The following is a 13,048-nucleotide window of genomic DNA, read 5'->3' as shown; positions in this document are numbered from 1 at the left end:
TTCTTCAGCAGCCCTACTGACCTCACTTTTAACGACAGTCCATTCTTCCTCTATTGTGTCTCTTAAGCCTTTTCATTCAGTCCTTGTGCAACATGTTCCTTAAAACAATTCCTCACACTCTTTTCTTTCAGCTTGTCTAGATCCCATCTTGCATTCCTTCATTTCTTCAATATTAGATGGCATTTCATGGCCAGCAAGTTGTGGTCAGGGTCCACGTCTGCTCCTGGGAATGTTTTGCAATCCAGCACCTGGTTTCTGAATCTCTGCCTAATCATAATTAAGTCTAATTGATACCTTCCAGTGTCTCCAGGTCTCATCCACGTATGCAGCCATCGTTTATGGTGTTTGAATAAAGTATTAACAAGGACTAAATAATGATAAGTGCAGAGTTCAACCAGTCTACTTCCTCTTTCATTCCTTTGTCCCAGTCCAAATTCTCCTGCTGTATTACCTTCTCTTCTTTGGCCTACTACTGCATTCCAGTCTCCTATCACAATTAGATTCTCATCACCTTTTACATGTTGTATTTAATCTTCTCTCTCTTTATATATTCTTTTGATTTTTGTCATCATCTGCTGAACTATTATGCATATAGACCTGGACTATTGTGGTGGGCATTGGTTTGGTGTCTGTCTTGACAACAGTAATCCTTTCACTATACTGGTCGTAGTAGCTTATCTGCTGCCATATTTTTTAAATTCATTATTAAACCTGGGAGATAGTGGGTTCGAACCCCATTGTCTGCAACCCTAAAGATGGTTTTCTGTGATTTTCCCATTTTCACACCAGGTAAATGCTTGGGCTGTACCTTAATTAAGGCCAAGGCTGCTTCCTTCCCGCACCTAGGCCATTCCTATCCCATCGTTGCCATAAGACCTATCTGTGTCAGTGCGACGTAAAGTGAATAGCATTATTAACCCAACTCCTTCATTTCCCCTGTTCGATTTTCTGATGATAATTCTGTATTCGCGTGACCAAAAATCCTGTTCTTCCTGCCAACGTACTTATCAACTACATCTAACTCTTGTCCATCCATCTTCCTTTTCAGATTCTCTAACCTAGCATGACGATTCAAACTTCTAAAATTCCATGCTCCAACTTGCAAAATGCCAGTATCCATCTTCCTGATGATCGCCTCCTCACATGCAATCCCCACCCGGAGATCCAAATGGGGGACTATTTTACCTCCAGATTATTTTTCCTGGGAGGAAGCCATCATCAGTACATCATTTTTACAGAGGGAGCTGCGTGTCCTCAGAAGTTGGTTACGGCTTAAGTTTCCCGTTGCTTTCAGCCGTGTAGCAGTATCAACACGGCTAAGCCATGTTCACTACAAGGCCACAGGAGTGAATCATCTAGACTGCTGCCCTTGCAACTTCCAAAAGGGCTGCTACCTCCCTTTTGATGAGCCATTCGTTAGTCTGGTCTTTTTGTCAGATACCCATCCGATATGGTTGCACCTGCGGTTCGGCTGTCTCCTTCATTGGGACGCGGAGGCCTCCCACATTGGCAAGGTAACATGGTTCGCAGGGGAGGATGGACACCAATCGCTAACAATACATGACAATTTGGTAGAGCCCAACTCATATTCTTAAAGGTGTGGGATAATACCTCACTCGATGACACACCATGATGCAGGTTTTGGAGGAGGATAAATTGGTTAGATCCAGATTCCTGCAGTGAGGACCACGGCGTAGCACTCGCATACCCACGGACTCGGGCAGCCCACCCCGTGCAGTATCGTCTGAGTAGACCAACCTTGACTACTTCCTCGTAATAACGCATGCGCCGTCCAGAATAAAACACTCACTTCACGCTTCTATTCAGATCACTCACTATAGTATATGAATTCCCATACACTAAATACAATTTTTGAAGTATGCTAATCCCAGTTTGAAATAAAATGGTAAGAGATCTCTCCTGCACTGAAATAATAATTATAATTATAAAAATAGAACACAAACAGAAACTTTATAGAGACTGTAATATTCATTTGAAACTGGGCCATGTTATGCATACAGAGACCAAGCGCCACTAACACTAAACTGAGAAAAACCCATCCATAGTTAATAAGTTTTAATTAATTCCCATTTCTTTGAACACTCGAGTAGTTAAAGCTCATGTACATGCAGGTCCTTTCTTAGTTTTGTCATGTCATATTGTGCCCTTTCAATGTTTTTCTTATAAATATAACTAAAATGCTACTTAGTTCCTGAATGCTTTCATCAAACTGACACATTCTAAAACTAGTTATATTAAAATTGTTAGATATAATACAGCATGGCACAGTTCTTTTTGTTCTTAAAACTCTATGTACAATGAAACGCTACATATTTTATTATATACTGTCCCCTTTTCTGGGGTTGTTCAGCCAGGCAACACGAGAGTACATAGGGTCAGTACCTCTGTGGTGGCCAATCATAGCTGTATCAGAACATTTATATAACCAGAGGTTTGTAGTCGTCGCCATAAGGCCTATCTGTGTTGGCGCGACGTAAAGCAGATTGAATTTTTTTTTTTTTTTGCTAGGGGCTTTACGTCGCACCGACACAGGTCTTATGGCGACGATGGGATGGGAAAGGCCTAGGAGTTGGAAGGAAGCGGCCGTGGCCTTAATTAAGGTACAGCCCCAGCATTTGCCTGGTGTGAAAATAGGAAACCACGGAAAACCATCTTCAGGGCTGCCGATAGTGGGATTCGAACCTACTATATCCCGGATGCAAGCTCACAGCCGCGCGCCTCTACGCGCACGGCCAACTCGCCCGGTAAAAAAAAAAAAAAAGGGAAGTTTGTAGCTGGATAGGTGATGCACAAAGGACAATTCAAATACAACAAGGTGGACTTTTATTAAACAAAAATCAAATGAACGTCATCCTTCTTGTAAAACATTCTCGTGAGAAAAAAGTGTTACAACTTTACATTCCTTTGAACTTCGCTTGAAGTGACTCAGTAAATATATATATGATGTTACCGGGCGAGTTGGCCATGCTGTAGAGGCGCGCGGCTGTGAGCTTGCATCCGGGAGATAGTAGGTTCGAATCCTACTATCGGCAGCCCTGAAAATGGTTTTCCGTGGTTTCCCATTTTCACACCAGGCAAATGCTGGGGCTGTACCTTAATTAAGGCCACGGCCGCTTCCTTCCAACTCCTAGGCCTTTTCTATCCTATCGTCGCCATAAGACCTATCTGTGTCGGCGCGACGTAAAGCACCTAGCAAAAAATATATATATATAGAATGTTAGGGGTATACGTGCAGATATTTCTTGTAGCAATAGAGAACGATGTGACGAACCACTATATATCAAACTTTTAGTAATCCTCGGAAGTTATTTTCGAGAGCAAAGGGATACGATGTTTTTAGAATAGGTAGTATACCTAGTTCTTGTGAATGAATAACCTTCCTTTGATAACAGGCAAGCCACGCGCCATCTGTGCGAAACCGGTTTCTGCTCATGTTTACGAGCAAATGTACTACTCTTAACAGCTGAACGCTACATATGCACTGCCACGAGATGTTACGTAACATACTTGTCAGACTGTTTTTTTGTTTAAGAGCAACTGAACTACGATATCTATTGAAGGCTGCTACTAGTGATGCCATGTTACGTTACATTCTCGCCAGACTGGTTTTGTTGTTAGTATTTAGTTTCTGTCTTAGGGGTTTCGGACATCCCTGGTCATCGGTTTCGGACCCTGGAGATGTATCGAATTGTCAGCGTTAATACTGGTTCATTTGCTGTTACGTCCTTTAGGGGATTGGGATATCTGTGGTCATCAGCCCCGTGGTCTAGTGAGTATCAAATTACCTGAAAACCTATGTCGGTGCGGGACCTGTACGAGCGTGTGGTATAATTATTGGTTGGGATAGGCGCGCCGGGACGTGAAATACGGTACGATCCCCGTTGTGCATTGCGTAAAGATAGAAGAAAGAAGGCAGTTAAACCAACGAAAACATGCACGGGGTAGGATGTCCAAATGAGTAGCATCGGAACTGAATTATCGAACCATATCGAACGTTTTGTTTCAAGCGAATAATGGACAATTTATACAACTAAATAAACGTACCCACATTTCGTGCTTCCTGCCGGGTTGAGTGTGTCAGACGGTTGAGGTGCCGGCCTTTTGACTCCAACTTCGCAGGTTCGAACCTGGCCCCGCCCGGTGGTATTAAAAGGTGTTCAAATACTGTACGTCAGTCTCGTATCGGTAGGTTTACTGGTATATAAAAAGAATTCCTGTGGGACTAAATTTGGGCACGTCAGAGTCTCAGGAAACCGTAAAAGTAGTTAGTGGGACGAAAAACAATTAACATTATCACGACGATGATGATATTATCAGGTCATTGAAATAGGTGGAAGAAAATAGTAAAATATGCGTGGTTTAGGGAGGAAACAAGATGAAATGTACGTCTTGTGAGGTAACATCGGTCGCAGTAGTTAACTACAAATTACTATGCGTAAGACGAGAACCAGTTAAAGCTCGTGTGGATGAGTCAGCTGTAACCTCGTATTGTGTATACACATCAACAAATCTGAGAAACATAAACAAGGTTACACGTTATACATATGTAGCTATTAACCTGAACGCAAGGCCGACGGTCGTTTTCATGAGCACAAGATGAGTTATCAAATTATACACAGTTCATATATGTCGTACGTATCTAAGAAGATACCGCCACAACTACATCCTACATTTAATTATGATGGTGCTAATAACAAATCGCAGCAGATTACGCTACTGCGTGTTAAGATGTCTGTAGAATTCAGTATACCTGTTAAGACATCAGGCTCCATCAGAAGAAGAGGAAGAAGTAGGTAATGAGAGCCACATAGTCAGGCAGGACAGAGCCGAGCAAGGCGCACATCAGCGACATAGACATAAGATGGCGTGGTCGTAGGAACTACAGTCGCATGAGTAACACTGTTGTAGAAAAGAATGAAATAATATACAGTAGGAGCCAGAGTCCTGTAGCCAGGCTCACCGCGCAGCACTTCAAACCCACGGGCTCCGGCAGCCCAGCCCGTGCAGTGCCGTTCATTTCTGACGCGGCAGCGTACTGGCCCACAGCACTGGTCTGATACAGCCCACCGCAATAGGCGGGCTCTGTAGAATAACCTTGAGTACTTCTCCACAATAACATGTGCTTCGTGCACAATGAAATGTTCACGTCACACTACTATTCGGATCATTCACTCTACGAATTCCCGTACGCTAATAACATATTTCGAAGTAGGCTAATTGCGTTTTGACAATAAACGGTAGAGATTTCTCCTGCACTGTAATAATAATAATAATAAGAAGAAGAAGAAAACAAACAGGAACTCTATTATAAACCAATATTCGTTTGCAATTGACATCAAGTTAACTGAAAATGAATCTAAATAACACGAAGCATATTCATAGGACTTAATTCGCGTTTACCTCAAAATAAAATACAAACAGAAATGACGTGCAATATGCCAACAACAAAAACAAACCTAAACATAGCTTTTCCTTGGTGTGCGTAGTTTATTGGTCATTGTTAATGAGGCGGAATAGAATTACTGTGAATGAAAAAAAAAGAGCATCAGCATTGTCTGCTTGTAGAAGAGACCGTCGTGCGTTGAGAATGAAGCCCGTTGAACTGATATTTCTCTCTGAAGCTGAACTTGATGCTTGCATACATATTACTTTCTTAGCGATCGGGTGAAATTTTGGATAGTTTTGTCCATTTGTTCTCCAATAGGACACTATATCGTCTTCCATTCCACAATTTTGCTTTAAATATCTTTCCAGCTCATCTGTTGGAATAGTAGCATCATGAACATCAGTCCACGAAGAAAACTTCATTACTTTGGCAGGTTGTGACATAGTCGTGGAGTCTGATGACACGGAAATATTAGAATGCTCGTCATTCAAGCACACCTTTAATCTATACTAATAAAATAGAGAGCGCGAATTTTGTTAGTTCTTGTATATCTGGAGGGTAATATCAGAAACTACTGGACCGATTCTAAAAATCCTTTTACTAATGTAAATATACATTATTCCTGAGGGACATGTGCTGTATTTTATTTTCAAAACAATTCGAGGTGGGGGAGATATAAAAAATAATAGGCTAATATAAGCGAAGTACCGAATTTGTCGTGCAAGGACGAGACTAAACTCATTTGAAGCCCCTTGAGCCAAAGAACTAATCTCGGTAATCCCTACGGGCCCGAAAACCATGGTTTAAGGCCTTAAAACTGACCGTTAAGGAGATATTGGCACCACACTACCCCAGCTCTCGGAATCGGATAAGGAAATGAACTGCTGTAACCATGGAAACGGCAGCTTCAGGATTCTACAGCAGTGAGATTATGCGTGTACGTTTGGGCATAGCTGCTAACCAAAATTTGTGCACATAATCCCTGAGCATATCTACAATATATCTCAAAAACTTAACATGTTACAGGCGTGAAGTGGTATTTAACATGTTGATATCTTTAATATTTAAAAAGCAGGCATTTCGTTTTTTGAAAAACCACTTAACGTGGGGGTAAAAAGAACTGGAAAGGAGGTTGAATTAATTTTATTAGGGTACTGATATCTCAAAAACTGAAGTTGTTACAGACGTAAAAATTGGTATTTGGAGTCTCCTTTAAAAAGGAAGAAATACGAATTCTTTTGGTTTTGGAAAACCCACTTAAGGGGGATGAAAGGATTGAAATATTAGTTGAATCATTTGTATGAGGATGCTTATATCTAAAAACATAAAAGATGCTGCAGACATGAAAATGGGTATTTGGAATCACCTTTAAAAATAAAAAAAACACTCATTTTGGGGGGGAGTGAAATTAACTTCGGAGGGGGGGTTTGAAGTAGGTGTTGAATTATTTTCATATGGTTACAAATATCTCAAAACCCGAAGATGTTACAGATGTGGAAATATGTATTTGTAATCTCCTTTAAAATAAAGAAACCTTTTTTTACTTGAGAGAAGACGTTCTCGCGTGTACAGTTCTATGTCGTATGGTCATCTCAGCCCCAAAAGGCAATACCACAAACTGGGTTTACAAAGAGTTTCTGGGGTAAATGAAACTCCATTTTTCAGTGCGGTTTTATATTTCAGGGATTTTCAGATGTCTTAGTACAGCACCGAGGAACGATTACTTTTTCAAATTACGAAATCCACGCGAGAAGCCGCGCATAACTGTTAGTGTGTACAAGTTCACCGCAGATCCTACAGCACACAAAATTAATTTCTTTCCCATCACCGTCAACTGCAGGCTTGAATACCAAACAAATACGACTTTTAAGTTTAGGATCCGGTTCAGAAGTCTTGAATTGTGCGGTTTTTTAGTTCCTTTGTTGCTTCTTTTTTTGTACTTCACGATTTTTGCCAAGGTTTCTTTTCTTTTGGAACTACAGTCCACATTCGTTTCCGATAACAGGATAGACGGAGAAGTCAAGCTGAAAACCGCAGCAAATTTGATCGGCTCCACTCGACCGTAATGCAACGCACTCCGCTGACACGCAGTACACTGTACATATTGAAGCAGTCAGCCCATAGAACTACCATAGCGCTGTCCTTGGCTCACCGCGTACGAATGACAGATCGCTGCCCAGACTGGTCCGCGCGATGACGTCACGGGCTTCGTATGTAGGAGCCTTTCAGAGCCCATTGCAGTCTATGTCGAAGCAGCTCATGGGCTTAGAAAACCAAAATATACAGAGTGCCTTACACTAAAAGTATTTGTAAACTGTGTTTTGTAAATTAACAAAACACTAAGCAACCTTGTTCAGTTAAATGTTATCTTACAGTTCCTTTTTCAGTAGTGATGAATATAAAAGAACCATTTTATTGAATGTTTTAAACGTGGTGATGATAATGATGATGATGATTGCTGTTATAAGGTCATCGGCCCTTAAAAACGCAAAGTGCCCTCTGTTTTAACTCGTAGTGTATAAGAAACTAAATATGCTTGCTTGTTGCTTGTTGTTTTAAGGGGCCTAACATCGAAGGTCATCGGCCCGAAACTAAATATAAACTGCTCGAACACACGTAATGAACCCAAACCAAGTGCAGGTTAGGATTGAAGAGCTGCGTTCAAGGTCAGTGTTAAGCGTTTTAACAAGCACGTCTTCCATGTGTTGTGTTCAGCTTTCACCACGTACAAGGCATTTGCGCAATGAAACCCTCGATTTACAATTTTTGTTACCGGTACATCAATTTCTCTGCTCGGATTTATGAGAATATCGAACTATCGAGACTCAAAATGCTATTTCGATTCTGTACTGTAATCCCAAGACATTACGCTGCGGAAATGGCGTAAGATCTGACACACAAAGTAAAACTCGTAGTAATTGATCGAAGTGATCACCCTGGGCTTCTCTGCAGGCTTCATTTCTCCTAATCCAGTTGCGAGGCATTCGAGCCAAGACACCAGGGTTGTTCAGAATATCATCTGCTGCTTAAAAAATACGTTCACGGAGGTCATCTGAAGTGGTTACTTCAGTTCGATATACTTTGTGTTTCTTGTCCCCCAGACATAAAAATCCATTGGAATAAGGTCTGGAGATCTGGTTAGCCAATAGTTCCATATCGTCCTGTCGACCGTTGAGGAAATGTCTGCACCATCGTGTAAAATCAACGTGATTCTGCACAGTCGAAGCGACACGTCCTCTGAATGATCCAGTAACGTACTCTATCTACAGGAGCAAGGTATAAAAAGATGATTAGTCCACGTAACCGACCTCCTACTACAACCATCCCGGTATTAATTCAGAATGGGTGGTAGAAATTGTCTTGTCCTACTGAATGGGGATGTTCCACAGCCCATGACTGGGATATAGTAGGTTCGAAACTACGGATGGTTTTCCGTGGTTTTCCATGTTCACACCAGGCAAATGCTGGGGCTATACCTTAATTAAGGCCACGATAGCTTCTTACCTATCCTAGCCCTTTCATGTCCCGTCGTCGCAGTAAGGCCTATCTGTGTCGTGAGGACGTACATCAACATGTAAAAAATGGTAATCTGCTGGTAAAAGACACTGCACCCGTTAAATGTGGTCAGGATGTACTGGGACCTTGCCCACCATCCCCCATGGCTCATAGGACCATGTGGCAACAAAACTAACGCTGTCGGGTCACGAACACATGGGACCATGCTCCACGGAAGGCGATAGTCAAAGGACCTTTTCGGCCTGTGACAATGCCTTCTCATTGGGATTTTATATAATTAACCCACTCACATGAGACGACATATGTCCATACAGCACAGCAAGGTCGCTGCTACTCTCCCCTTCCTAAGATCTGAACCCCGGCCACTCAAGGTCGCAGACCGTCCGCGGCAATGAAACATACTACTCACAACCACCTTACAGGTTTACAGTGAACGGAAGAGGTTTTGGATGCTAACTTTCAGCACGGGTAGGCACAAATAATTTTCAACAAATTTACTAGGCGCTCGTTGAAATATACAGAAAATCTATTACAACCTTGACAGACTAACACAAACCTGGCAATACAAAAACACTTATTTAGCAGCGGAGAAATCCGTGCTACCATTCACATCAGCGGTTTCATCCACAGTCTTAGAATGGCCGGCTAACTTCAATTTACCGCCACCAAATATCTATAAAATAAATAAAATTAAATTGGAGAAAAATAATCCCAAAATAATCCAAACAGACTCTGGGATGGGTTTAAAGAAATTGTTGAGGAATGCGAAAACAGGTTTGTACCTTTAAGGGTGGTAAGGAATGGTAAGACCCACCTTATTATAACAGAGAAATAAAGTGACTAAGAAGGAGGTGCAGACTGGAAAGAAATAGAGTTAGAAATGGCTGTGGAAGTAAGGAGAAATTGAAGGAACTTACTAGAAAATTGAATCTAGCAAAGAAGGCAGCTAAGGATAACATGATGGCAAGCATTATTGGCAGTCATACAAATTTTAGTGAAAAATGGGAGGGTATGTATAGGTATTTAAAGGCAGAAACAGGTTCCAAGAAGGACATTCCAGGAATAATAAATGAACAAGGGGAGTGTGTATGTGAGGATCTTCAAAAGGCAGAAGTATTCACTCAGCAGTATGTAAAGATTGTTGGTTACAAGGATAATGTCGAAATAGAGGAAGAGACTAAGGCCAAAGAAGTAATAAAATTTACATATGATAACAATGACATTTACAATAAGATACAAAAGTTGAAAACTAGAAAAGCGGCTGGAATTGATAAGATTTCTGGGGATATACTAAAGACAATGGGTTGGGATATATTACCATATCTGAAGTACTTATTTGATTATTGTTTGGCCGAAGGAGCTATACCAGATGAATGGAGAGTTGCTATAGTAGCCCCTGTGTATAAAGGAAAGGGTGATAGACATAAAGCTGAAAATTACAGGCCAGTAAGTTTGACATGCATTGTATGTAAGCTTTGGGATGGCATTCTTTCTGATTATATTAGATATGTTTGTGAAATTCATAACTGGTTCGATAGAAGGCAATTCGGTTTTAGGAAAGGTTATTCCACTGAAGCTCAACTTGTAGGATTCCAGCAAGATATAGCAGATATCTTGGATTCTGGAGGTCAAATGGACTGTATCGCGATTGACATGTCTAAAGCATTTGATAGGGTGGATCATGGGAGACTACTGGCAAAAATGAGTGCAATTGGACTAGACAAAAGAGTGACTGAATGGGTTGCTATATTTCTAGAAAATAGATCTCAGAGAGTCAGAGTAGGTGAAGCTTTGTCTGACCCTGTAATAGTTGTGAGGGGATTTCCTCAGGGAAGTGTTATCGGACCTTTATGTTTTCTTATATATATAAATGATATGAGTAAAGGAGTGGAATCGGAGGTAAGGCTTTTTGCGGATGATGTTATTCTCTATAGAGTGATAAATAAGTTACAAGATTGTGAGCAACTGCAACCTGACCTCTAAAATGTTGTGAGATGGACAGCAGGCAATGGTATGTTGATAAACGGGGCAAAAAGTCAGGTTGTGAGTTTCACAAATAGGAAAAGTCCTCTCAGTTTTAATTACTGCGTTGATGGGGTGAAAGTTCCTTTTGGGGATCATCGTAAGTACCTAGGTGTTAATATAAGGAAAGATCTTCACTGGGGTAATCACATAAATGGGATTGTAAATAAAGGGTACCGATCTCTGCACATGGTTATGAGGGTGTTTAGGGGTTGTAGTAAGGATGTAAAGGAGAGTGCATATAAGTCTCTGGTAAGACCCCAACTAGAGTATGGTTCCAGTGTATGGGACCCTCACCAGGATTACCTGATTAAAGAACTGGAAAAATCCAAAGAAAAGCAGCTCGATTTGTTCTGGGTGATTTCCGACAAAAGAGTAGCATTACTAAAATGTTGCAATGTTTGGGTTGGGAAGAATTGAGAGAAAGAAGAAGAGCTGCTCGACTAAGTGGTAGGTTCCGAGCTGTCAGCGGAGAGATGGCGTGGATTGACATTAGTAGACGAATAGGTTTGAATGACGTCTATAAAAGTAGGAAAGATCACAATATGAAGATAAAGTTGGAATTCAAGAGGACAAACTGGGGCAAATATTCATTTATAGGAAGGGGAGTTAGGGATTGGAATAACTTACCAACGGAGATGTTCAATAAATTTCCAATTTCTTTGAAATCATTTCGGAAAAGGCTAGGAAAGCAACAGATAGGGATTCTGCCACCTGGGCGACTGCCCTAAATGCAGATCAGTATTGATTGATTGATTCCAAAGAGATATCTATGTGGATTACCACAATTCGCTGATAATATTTCTGATACAAGAAATCTTTCCTTCATGATCAATAATCTGATTGTTACCTTCCTCTCTATAAAACAGAAGAATGTCCGAGAGGATGACACTTCTTGTTATCACATGAAATTTCTACCACTTTGGTTTTCATGTGTCCTATCAACCCGCTAAACTTAAACCGTTGAGTATTACATCATAATCATAATAACCCTTGAATATTTACAGTTATAAGTTATGCCCCTCCCAATGCAAGTATTCCATGGGACTAATTCCCAGATTACATATTTAAAATGTATTTACACTGGAAAAACTTAGTCTTAGAATGGCCGGCTAACTTCAATTTACCGCCACCAAATATCTATAAAATAAATAAAATTAAATTGGAGAAAAATAATCCAAATGCTCCGACAATACCATATAAACCCATCAATTAAAACACGAAAATGGTTACGAGTCTCCCATAATCAAATTAAACTGAACACCGACTCAACAACGAAACTAGTCACTTACAACAACTCTCAATGGACTTTCACGAAGTCTAAATTCAAATAGAACACTAATTAACGATAAACATGATCACACTCTGAAAAAGAAACATATCTTATACACATACAAAGAAAACAATGGCTGTATTTCATCTCGTAGAATCCACTGCTTGTGCGAGCTGCCGTGTTCATCTGTGCTACTGAGGTTCGAACTCGAGACACAGCTTGTCTCGACCAATGATGCTGAAATCAGGCCCTGGCTCTTCTAATCATGTAAAGTACTGTCATAACTATCTACATTGTTTTGGGTGATGGCTTTGTGGCGTGTGGTAGTTACGTACATATTCTGTCTTTTATTCACAGAAAAGCATACTGGGAGAAATAACAAATTCCTTTGCAGGGAGACTCACTGAGCCGGCCTCTCCCTAAATACTTTTCCCCCCTCTGGGTTGTAAATCACGGCTCCTGCTGGTTTCCCTTCCAAATACACTATTCGACCCGCTTGCTCTAGGTCAATGTGTCAATAAACGCACTCAATTGAACTGTCGCGTTCTATACACGCTCAAATCAGGTCATATACTTTATATATCCAAGAATCAATCTCTCAAATTAAGCCGCTAAATCATATCAAATTCCCTCAACTCTCCAGAGGTCTGGGGTTCAACCAAACGTTTTCTTCCCGTAACATTTACCACACTTCAGTCAACCAACAACCCAAAGGACAATGTTCCCTACCATCTGCCCCCTTGAGGCGAGATTGTGTACCTGTCATACACTCACATTCAAACATATCGGCATAAAATCACCGATCAAATTAAAATGAAAATAATAATAAT

Source organism: Anabrus simplex, chromosome 2 (genome assembly GCF_040414725.1).
Source record: "Anabrus simplex isolate iqAnaSimp1 chromosome 2, ASM4041472v1, whole genome shotgun sequence".
Taxonomy (NCBI): Eukaryota; Metazoa; Arthropoda; class Insecta; order Orthoptera; family Tettigoniidae; genus Anabrus; species Anabrus simplex.
Note: the sequence above shows the minus strand (reverse complement) of the source record.